General features: G+C 58.2%; 1 long non-coding RNA gene across 1 annotated transcript; it reads right to left on the minus strand.

The window, feature by feature from the left end:
- Positions 1–3,866: 3,866 nt before the first annotated feature.
- LOC145507153 (uncharacterized) lies at positions 3,867–10,298 on the minus strand. Its single transcript, XR_014054618.1, has 7 exons — positions 10,144–10,298; positions 9,604–9,701; positions 9,434–9,505; positions 8,707–8,836; positions 5,991–6,099; positions 5,451–5,532; positions 3,867–4,508 (listed from the first exon to the last, which is right to left on the minus strand). It is a non-coding gene; the product is annotated as an uncharacterized LOC145507153 (long non-coding RNA).
- Positions 10,299–10,828: the final 530 nt, after the last annotated feature.

The following is a 10,828-nucleotide window of genomic DNA, read 5'->3' on the forward strand; positions in this document are numbered from 1 at the left end:
CATGGATGTAAAGCTTCAATGACAAGTTTAAAAAGGCAGCGGGACTGGAAACAACTGAAGTCTCCAGCCCTGAAGGACTGGTTTTATAGGCATGCAGTCTCCTTGCAAATGTGCACCATGCGGCCCATACAGAAGATCAGGGTGCTTACTAGAGCCAGATAGAAAGCATCATGAAGTAACGGTGAACACAAACATACAATAAGGCTTCCTGGGTGGCTCAAACAGTACAGAATCTGCCTGCGGTGCCGGAGACCCGGGTTCAATTCTTGAGTCAGGAAGATCCCCCGGAGTAGGAAATAGCAGCCCACTCCAGTATTCTTGCCTGGAGAATCCCATGGACAGAGGAGCCTGGTGGGCTACAGTCCCTGGGGTCACAGAGAGTCAGACACGACTGAGCGGCTGACACACACACATAAAGACACACTCCGTGGCAGTGCGGCCCGAGGGGCTTCAGTCAGTTTACCGGGACCCCAGCAGGTCCCCAGGGATGACCATTCTCGTGGGGGCAGGGGCCGGGCAAGCGGCCATGGCTGCCCCCGCCCCCCGCCTGCTGCCCTTGGCAGCTTGTGCCATTGACCCTCTGATCAAGGCTCCTCTTTAAGAAATGGGCCCCTGCCATGGGAACAGGGTTTTCAGCCCCTGCTGGTTGGTAGGAAAGCGCTGGGCTCATGGTGCAGAGACCCGAGCTCCATGGCAGAGGGACGCGTGACGGGGCTGCTCCCCACCTGTGGAGCCTCTGCCTCCACGTGGTGCTGGGAAATGGGGGGCGGGGTGCAGGCTCCTGGGTGGAGGACACATCATGACTGCACGCTGAGGGGCCCTTTCACGGTGACGGTGGCTCAGGGAACTTGGGCTGGGGGCAGCGTGGAGAGGTGGAGACAGGACGGGCATCTCCGAGCAGGAGCAGAAAGGAAGAGCCTGGCTGTTTGGGGTGCGAAACGGGTCAAAGATCCCAGAGAGACTCTGGTCACCCTGAACCGCTCTGGCAGCCCGCACCGTGGAGAGATGGAGCCAAACCCGAGGCGGGTGGGTCCTCAGGACCTGCTGATGGGAGCGAGGACACAGGGATTCAGCAAGGCAGAGCGGCCCTCTCTGTGGATTTGAACCCCATCCCTCCAGTTGAGGACGGCAGGCCCCCAAGCCCCAGCTCTCAGGCTACCATGGTAACCCTGGAAATGGCTGCTGGGGGGAAGGTCACCCCTGGGCTGGGTTGTGCTGGGAGGGGGCGGCACGGAGTAGACGCCACTGATGCTGTGTCCGTCCTCAGAGGAAGAGAGATGGTGGGCGAGGCCCGTCCTGGGAGGGGCACGGGGGGAACCCTGCCCACCTTGCCTCTCCCTCCTCGGGGTCCTGCACGTCCCTCTCCTGGGCACTTCTCGGCACTTCCTCCCACCAGCGCCCGCATCCCGCGTGGAGGAGCCCCGTGCCTCGCTCAGCCCCTGCAGCCCCCCACGTGGGCTCAGTGCCCCCTCGTGTTCTCCATCCTTGCCCCCAGGGAGGAGCATGGCCCTTGCCCGGACTGTGGCGTTTCTGCCAAGCTGTCAGAAGTCTGCCTGGTGGTCCTGGCAGGGCCCCTGGTCCCGGCCCTGCCCACGTGGGCACTCCTCGCCCTCGCGAATGGCTGGCTTCATCTGCAGGGCTGAGTGTGGGCGAGCTCGCACTCCAGGCACCCGCCGCCCCGGCTTCAGTGGACCCCAGCCTCCAGGACTCGGCTCGAACCCGAGGTGGGGCGGCGGGAGGTGCCGTCCCGGGCAGTTCCTGCCCGATCCAGCAGCTGCCTTTGACGCTCCGGGGCCACTGCGAGGGCGCTGGCCTCTGCCTGGCTGTGACGGACCCACGTGGATGGCAGCTCAAGCTTGATTCTTGCCAGTACCTGTCCTGCAAACCCCTCAGGATACCGCGTGGCTCTGTGGGGGCCACCCCTCTGCAGGAGGACTTCCTGGGGGCGAAGGGTGAGGTGGGGGGGTTCCCGCAGAGGGTGCGGGCCGTGAGCACCCCAAGAGGGGCTGGATCTCATTCCTGCCACCGGTCCAGGGTGACCGCGATGCCCTAGCACCCAGGCCCACATAGCCCGCAACCCCAGGAGAACGTGACCCCCAGCCGAATGGGCCCCAGTGATCGGCAGCATGACCCTCCAAGGGGCGGCGTGAGCGTCCATCAAAGATGAATGAGGCACCACAGCAGGCGGGGCTGGGGGCCAGACTCCAAACCTCACCGCATTACCCCCTACACCGCCCAGGGAGCAGTCAGGGCCCGAGGGCCATGTCTCCTAGAGTCCATCAGGGCTTCTGGTAAGGGCACCCCCAGCCCGCACAGAAGAGGAACAGAGACTCAAGGAGACCACCGACCACGGGCTGCCTCCACCACCAGCCAGGGAGGGGCCGGGGACCGGGGTTCTTCTGCTTGTAGAGACAGTGGGGCAGGGGACCAGGAGGACCACCGAGGGTGTGCTCACGGGACCTCTGTCCCTGAGCACAGAGCTGTCCTCCGTGGGGACCCCGCAGGGACCCTTGATGTGGATTGGGGTGAAGGGGGTTGTCCTCCCAGGGGAGCCGAGCTGTCTTTGGGGGATGGGCCCCCCCAACTCCACAGACTTTGCAGCAAACATGCGTCTCCTGTGAAGGATGTCAGGACCTCACAGGCACACAGGCGCCGTCACACACGAGCACACAGGTGCACTCACACGTAGTCGCATATGTGTGCATGCATGGCAAGTGTGCATTGCCAAGTCCAACCACACACGTGCACATGTGCTCTCACAAGCTTGCGCTTTGCAACGTCACTGTTCCCAGAAAGCAAACCTCCTCAAGTCAAAGCCCCTGCACCCACCTTGTCCTCCCACCTCCCTACCTGCTTCCCACGCTGATTTACCGCCCCCCAGATGGCTCCCTGCAGAGCGTGAGGAAGCCCAGGCTCCCTGTATATCCTGGTGGATTTCATTTCTTTGCCAGAAAAGTTCAGGGTTGGGTCACATGCTTCCCTTTTGCCCTGTGAGCTGAGTTTTCCCAGCCCCCCACTCAGCCAGGGCCGGGTGTCTCTTTCGGGGGTGCAGAGCCTACAGGGGGGAGGGTCCCAGGGCAGCTCTGGCTCACCCTGGCTGGAGGCCCCTGGGCAGTGCTGCGTGCCTCTCACATCTTGCAGTGGGGTCCCGTGTCCTCACGGATGGTGTACCCAGAGAAGACGCCGAGTGTGCGGGGCTGGGAAAGGGTGGGGGACATCCATCGGTGAGTCAGTCAACAAACATTTCTGGAGCCCCTTCCTTGTCAGCCCAGGCTGGACTCTGGGCGTGAAGATGGACAGGCCAGTGTGGCCCTGACCTTGCGGGGCATCAGGACCAGCCTGCCTGGCCCCTGCCGGCTTCCTTCCACAGGCCGAGTACCTGGGCTCTGTTCTTCCAGCAGCTGGTGGCTCCTTGGACTGGACGTGTCAGTGTTCAGCATCAGGTGGACAAAGTACTGGAGCTTCAGCTTCAGCATCAGTCCTTCCAATGAACGGCCAGGACTGATCTCCTTCAGGATGGACTGGTTGGATCTCCTTACAGTCCAAGGGACTCTCAAGAGTCTTCTCCACCACCACAGTTCAAAAGCATCATTCTTCTCTGTTCAGCCTTCTTTATGGTCCAACTCTCACATCCACACATGACTAGTGGAAAACCATAGCCTTGACTAGACGGACCTTTGTCGGCAAAATCATATCTCTGGTTTTGAATACTCTGTCTAGGCAAGGAGATCCAACCAGTCTATCCTAAAGGAAATCAGTCTTGAATATTCAATGGAAGGACTGATGCTGAAGCTGAAACTCCAGTACTCTGGCCACCTGATGCAAAGAACTGGCTTATTGGAAAAGATCCTAATGCTGGGAAAGATTGAGGGCGGGAGGAGAAGGGGATGACAGAGGATGAGATGGTTGGATGGCATCACCGACACGACGGTCATGAGTTTGAGTAAACTTCAGGAGTTGGTGATGGACAGGGAGGCCTGGCATGCTGCAGTCCATGGGGTCGCAAAGAGTCGGACATGACTGAGAGACTGAACTGAACTGAACTGAGGTTTGTCATAGCTTTTCTTCCAAGGAACAAACGTCTTTTAGTTTCATGGCTGCAGTCACAGTCTGCAGTGATTTTGGAGCCCAAGAAAATAAAATCTGCCACTGTTTCCCCATCTATTTGCCATGAAGCAACAGGACCAGATGCCATGATCTTAGTTTTTTGAATGTTGAGGTTTAAGCCGACTTACTCACTGTCCTCTTTCACCTTCATCAGGAGTCTCTTCAGTTTAAGGGCCGAGGGCTGCATCTGCATGATCAGGGCTCAGGACAGAGGCCCTGGTGAGGGATGCACTCAGGAATGTGCAAGGCAGGCAGGAATGTCCCCTCAAGGCCGTAGCTTGCGTCCACGTGTGCCCTCATTTCCCCCAAGCCCCAGGGAAGTGACGAAAGAGTGCTCAGAATAGGAGCTAGCCGATGGCTAGGCCGGAAAACTCTCCCATCCCAAGGATCACGAGGAATTTCTAGGAACAAGAGGAATGGGATCAGACCGGAGAAGAATTATTGATCCAAGTTGACCGGCTGACAGTGCCTGGAGGGCAGCTTCTCCAGGACCCCCGGGGATACTCCACGAGACCAGACTAAGTAGGGGGGGACATGCAAGGCCTGGGCGGACCACCAGGCACCAGCTGTCAGACCACCTGGCCTGGAATGTGGCACTGGGGGAGGCAGGGTGTGTGGGGGACGGCACTCCCAGAAGCGCCCTGCTCCTGAGCACAGAGGGCGCCGAGTGCCCGGCACCCTAGGGCCACCCCAAGGAAGGGAGAGGTGGGCCCGCCAGGGTTGGAGACCCCCCTTGAGCCTCGGTCCTGCGGGAACACCCCCCTGCCTCTCCCAGAGCCCAGCCCATTCCTGCCCTTGGACAGCGTTTCAGCCTAGACATGGTTTTCTCTGCCATCGATAGCTGTGTTTTTTACAAGCTTATAACAGCCCCTAGAGTTGCCTGCGAATACCAAGCTGTGCAGAGAACAATTGAGCTGCAAGGACGCGTGGGGCTGGGGAGCCAGCCTGGCTCGCTCCCCGCAGTGACTCACGTGGAGCAGTGCAGGACCACCCGGAATCTGGTCTCATCGCCCAGGGGACAGCGTGCTGCCCGCCTCCGGGACCACGGGTGAGGGACCAGCGAGGAGGGAGGAGCCCTCGGCCCCAGGCACCCCTCTGCCCCGCTGGATCCAGGGGCTGGCTTACTGTTTGGGGTGTTCCCTGGTGGCTCAGAGGGTAAAGCTTCTGCCTGCAATGCGGGAGACCTGGGTTCGATCCCTGGGTTGGGACCATCCCCTGGAGAAGGAAATGGCAATCCACTCCGGTACTCTTGCCTGGGAAATCCCATGGATAGAGGAGCCTGGTAGCCACCGTCCATGGGGTCACAAAGAGTCGGACACGACTGAGCGACGTCACTCACTCACTCACTCCTGAGGCCAGCTCTCGTGGCTCCTGAAAATACTCTGCATACAGCTGTTCCTCCATTTGTACACAAAGCCATCAGACCTGGGGAGGAAAGCCGTCTGAAATCCTACCATTGACAGCTCAGGTTTGCCTTTGTCAGCACCAATAAATGAGTGAGGTCCCCCCAAAATGACCGAGTGTGCCCAGACCGAGTGGCTACTGAGGGAGGACCAGCAGAGACTCCGCCACCCACTTCCAGCCTGTTCCCTGGGTGAGCAAGGGATGGTCACTCGTGCCCAGCGGGGAGCACAGGCTTCAGTCCAGAGGCCCCAGCACTGCCCACAGGGTCGGGAGCCCCGCAGCTGAGTCCTCGAGCCGTCCATCCTGAGCTCAGACAAGACTGAGAGCAGGCTGTGGGTGCCTCGTCCACTTTGGTCTTGGCCATGCTAGTTTGGTCCCCAGGGGCCTGGACATGTTGAAATGCTAATAACAGACAGTGTGAGAGGCACTCGTCTGGAATATGGAAAATAATGACAGAACCAAGCTATAGAATCAGGTACCCTTGAGCTGTCCATCCTTGGCAGAGCGTCCACCTCCACAAGGGTAGCAGGTGAAGAAACCCATCCTTTCTCACCAACGTGGCATCGTGGAAACGTTGTTCGAATTAACCTATTGGTTCATAAAGAAATAATTCCCCCTCTTGGTTTGTTATTCATGATTTATAAAGACTAATTAGACACTTGGATAAAAAATAATTTGTGCATTTCAATGACAAACCAGTAGACACAAGCTCCTAGGGGTGCTGGGTTCCTACTCACTTCCAGCCGGGGGGCCTCCCCTCTGTGTGTCCCCTACGGGGGGGATCTAGGGCTTCCCTTCCAGGAGGTGGACTTGCCGTCTGCATGATCCTCACCTTTTCCCCAAACCTTGTGGCAAAACAGGTGTGGACAGCTGTCAGGTCGGGGCTACAACACTGGACAGTTAGAATAAGGGGTCTGAGCCAAGACCTGGGTGGAAGGAGTTTGCTGCCATGCACCTTGCAGGGAAGGGAGGTCCCCGGGGGGCGTGGAGCCGGTCAGAGAGAGGCAGGCGGACAGCGCAGACTGGTTAGGAATCAGGGCAGACACACTGCTGACAGGGATGCTGCCTCAGACGAGGGTGTGATGGAGGAGATGGAGAAAAGATCTTCTTCCAGAAACATCTATGAATCACCTCCCGTTTGTGCAACCCTGCGCTGTGGCCCTGAGGGGACAAGATCATTACAAAATACCACTCTTTCCCTAGAGGAGTTGGTCTTGTTTCCAAGTTGAGCAATTTCTTTCCTCTCCCTCTTCTTTGTTTTAAACCCAAAGTCTAAGAACAATGAACGAGACCTCAGGGTCTCCATGGGTGATCCTGGAGGACTCCAGGGAAATGGGACAAAAGCTAGCTTTCCTTTTTTTTAAAAAAACAAACTTATTTGGCTTAGCTGGGTCTTAGTTGCGGCATGCAGGGTCTTTAATTGCAGCATGTGGGATCTAGTTAACCGACCAGGGATCGAACCATGGCCCCTGCATTTGGAGCTGGGAATCTTAGCCACTGGACCATCAGGGAAATCTCTACTTTTTTTGCTTTGGTCCCTAGAAAGTTCACAGCCAAATCTGCAACCCCCACCCTCACCCCCAGCAAATGCACAGGGACTTCCCGGGTAGCACTAGTGGAAAAGAATCTGCCTGCCAATGCAGAAAACATAAGAGACGCAGGTTCAAACCCTGGGTCAGCAAGATCCCTTGGAGGAGGGCATGGTAACCCATTCCAATATTCTTGCCTGGAGAATCCCATGGACAGAGGAGCCTGGTGGGCTACAGACCATGGGGGTGCAAGGAGTTGGACACGACTGAAGTGACTTAGCATGCACGCATGCACCGTCACGCCCGACAATTGCGCAGGGACATAGTGTTCACTCTGAATTCTGTTTAGACTCTTGTCTTTGTCGGTTTCTCTTATTTATTCCCTTTGCCACAATGTCACTCACAGCATCCATGTTTTTGATTGCTGTGTGTGTGTGTGTGTGCGCTCACTCAGTCGTGTCCAACTCTGCAACTGTAGCCCTCCTGGCTCCTCTGTCCATGGGATTCTCCAGGCAGGAATACTGGAGTAGGCTGCCATTCCCTTCTCCAGGGGATCTTCCCAACCCAAGAATCGAACCTGCATCTCCTGGGTCTCGTGCATTGCAGGCGGATTCTTCACCCACTGAGCCATCAGGGAAGCCTAGCGGTGCCGGGAAAGTCTTTGAGGGGAGGGGAGCCTCGCTCAGGACCCCGTGGTGGTCTTTGTCCCCCGCCCCCACCACGTGAAGGTGTAGTCGTCCTGGTGCCGAGTTCAGTTCGAGGGCCAGGGTGCTCACCGTCTGCAAACACTGCTCTCTGGAATGGTCTTTCAAGTGCAATCAATGCCAAGTCTGATGGGCAGTGGTGGGGAGGGCGGGCGGGAAGTCCACCTTTTCTCAACCCCAGCAGCTGTACCCTGTGGCCACCACGCAGGCCTAGTGGGGAGCCCCCTCCTGGAGAGCCCCCTCCTGGGGGCCCCTGTGTGGGCAGGGCTCCGTGTCCACCGGGGAGCCATCAGAGCTCAGAGCAGAAGAGGGGTCATGATGTCCCCCACAAACACAAACCCGCCCCGGCTGCCCTGCAGGGTCTGGGAGCCGCCCCCCACGTCTGCGCAGCGGGCCGGGGCATCCTGATGACTGAGCGCTTGTCTCTCAGCTGCGCGGGGCCCTGAGCGGACCCCCAACTCCAGGTGAGAGGACCTCTCTCACTAGAGCAGTTCACGGCTCAGCTGTTCCCAGAGACGCGATCAGGCCCCCAGAGCCAACTGCCAGGATGCCCGACTGCTTCCAGCCCTCCACGATCACCTGAGGGACAGACGCACACGCCCATCTTCCCTGGTCACCAGGTCCTGCTGCGTGGCTCCAGCGGGGCCTGGCGGCCGGCAGAGAGCTTCGGCTGCCCAGAGTGTTCACAGAGCTGTGCTGCAGCTTAAGACCTTTCATCTCCGCACGCCTATGCCTGGGAGCCGCCCCTGTGAACCCACGCATTGGTCCCTGTCCACTAGTGACCCGGGCCTTCCCTCTGGTTCTTGCCCCGCTGGTCTTGGCCATGGGACGCAGCTACGCAGGCTAATTTTTGGTCACAGGATCTGAGATAACAATGCCCTCTGTAAGACTGTGGAGCTCAGTTCTCTAACGCTGCAGGATGTTTGCCTTCTTGGGTTGTTTGGGAATGGTTTTGGCCTCACCTGCTAACCAAAGCCTTTTAAATGCCCGTGAATTCCTTGGGGTCTTGCTGAGATGCTCTGTCTGTTTGTATGGTGAGGGTCCTGAGCTCTTGCTGGAGACACACCTATGACCTCCACATCCTGAGGGTATCTGGGAAGAAATGCATCCTTCCCTTTGGCACAAATCAATAACGTATCGAATAGAAGGAAACCCATCTCTCTAAGCTAATGGCTGGTCATAAAATCTTATCTTAAGAATTAGGTTTGTGATCCACACTCATAATCATCCCAGATAAGTAGAACAAGTTTAACACACATAAATGGAGCCGTTTCACGGGGATGTTTAATGACTTTTCTCCCCCGATGTTTCCACGGTGAGTCATGTGATGACAAATTGAGTCAAAAGGAATTTTGCTGAATCAAGGCTTTACCCAGATAGTATTAATCATGATACAGACCTGTTAACACTCTAAGGCTTTCCCCAAACAAGAACTTACAGTCAGCTGTAAAAGGCAGCCAGGAAACCCACTCAGATCTACTGTTTCCAGACTCATTCTCGAGCACACTATGAGAGGCTTGCCGGTTCCCTGAACTGGTCGCTGCTCCCAACAGCAGGAGCCCAGGCCTGACTGCTCCAACGCCCAGCGGGGAGACAGCTCAGAGGGCCCAGAGCTGCTGCCCAGGGCTCCTCCCAGCCAGGAGGGCCCCGCCACGTAGCACCGGGCTCCCCGGGGGCACTGTCTCTCACCTCTGACGTCCCGGTCACTCCAGGTCCTCCCTGCAGGACAGAGGCGCTTCCCGTGGTGCTCTTTGATGTCATCTCCCCACAGATGGAGAAGGAGAGGGGAGGCATCCCTTGACCGACTCTGGTTAGGAAACCTGCCGACCTTGCAGCCCCTCCGCCCCGCCAGACCTTACCAGCTGATCCAGCGTGGATCGGGGTCCTTAGAGGTTTCCAAGCGCATCTGGAGGGGCGGGGGAGGGGAGCACACAGCAGCTTTCTGCCTCTTCCTGTGCTTTTCATAAAAGAAAAAAAACCCTCATCTCCAGCTCCATCTGTTTTCTTTTTCAGATAAAATCTATTTTAGGACAGAAGTATGCGCTCCACTTCACCACGCTCGCCTCCCCGGCGTTTGGACGCGGCCGCATCTGTGGGTGGCCGCAGCTGCCCCAGTCTGTCCCCCCAGCGCACTCGGGGCCGGGTGGGGGATCAGGCCCGGGGAGCATGGCCCGCGCAGGCCAGCCCAGGGAAAGCTCGTAAATAAATGCGTGTGGGCCCCCACCCTCGACTCCCATGGGCTCCAGGACCCCTGTGCGCTCCCAGGGCCTTGCCCGGCTGGATGAGCGCTGCCCCCACCCCGCAGGGGTCTCTCCAGAGGCAGACCCAAGAAACTGAGAGCAGCACCCAGGGAGGCTTCGACAGGCACCGCTTCCCGCACCAGCGTTTTCATCTCCTACCGCCCAAGCAGAGTAGGTCAGGGCCTCCGGTGAAACAGGATCGAACTGAAATCACTGTCCTAAGAGCCTTTCGACAAGAGCGATGGGTTCCCTGTAACCCCAGGCCTGAGCTCCTTCTGGATCTTGATGCTCAGACAGAGGCTGGCCGGACACACGGAGCTTCAGGCCGCGTCTGCCAACCTGGGAGGTGGCGCACACCCCGGCGGGCTGGAGAGGAGCTGTGTGTGCCCAACAGGGAGCCCTTCACTGGCCCACGGGGCGCTCCTCCCAGTCCCAGCATCCCGTCCCCACCGCCGCAGCCTCGGAGCAAAGCCTGTGAGACGAAACTGCCACCTCCCCTCCAGGGAGTGCGAGCATTAGTCACTCAGTCGGGTCTGCGTCTTCATGACCCTATGGACTGTCTCCCAGCAGGCTCCTCTGTCCATGGGATTCTCCAGGCAAGAAAACTGGAGTGGGTGGCCTTCTCCTCCTCCAGGAGATCTTCCTGACCCAGGGACCAAACCCCTGTCTCCTTTGTCTTCTGCACTGACAGGCGGATTCTTTACCACTGAGCCACCTGGGCTAGCACGAGCTGAAATCAACTGTGTCAGTCGCTCAGTCGTGTCCGACTCTGTGCAACCCCATGGACTGTAGCCCACCAGGCTCCTCTGTCCATGGGATTCTCTAGGCAAAAATATTGGAGTGG

The sequence above is a fragment of the Giraffa tippelskirchi genome, chromosome 5 (assembly GCF_054371585.1).
Source record: "Giraffa tippelskirchi isolate mGirTip1 chromosome 5, T2T-mGirTip1v1.2.pri, whole genome shotgun sequence".
Classification (NCBI taxonomy): domain Eukaryota; kingdom Metazoa; phylum Chordata; class Mammalia; order Artiodactyla; family Giraffidae; genus Giraffa; species Giraffa tippelskirchi.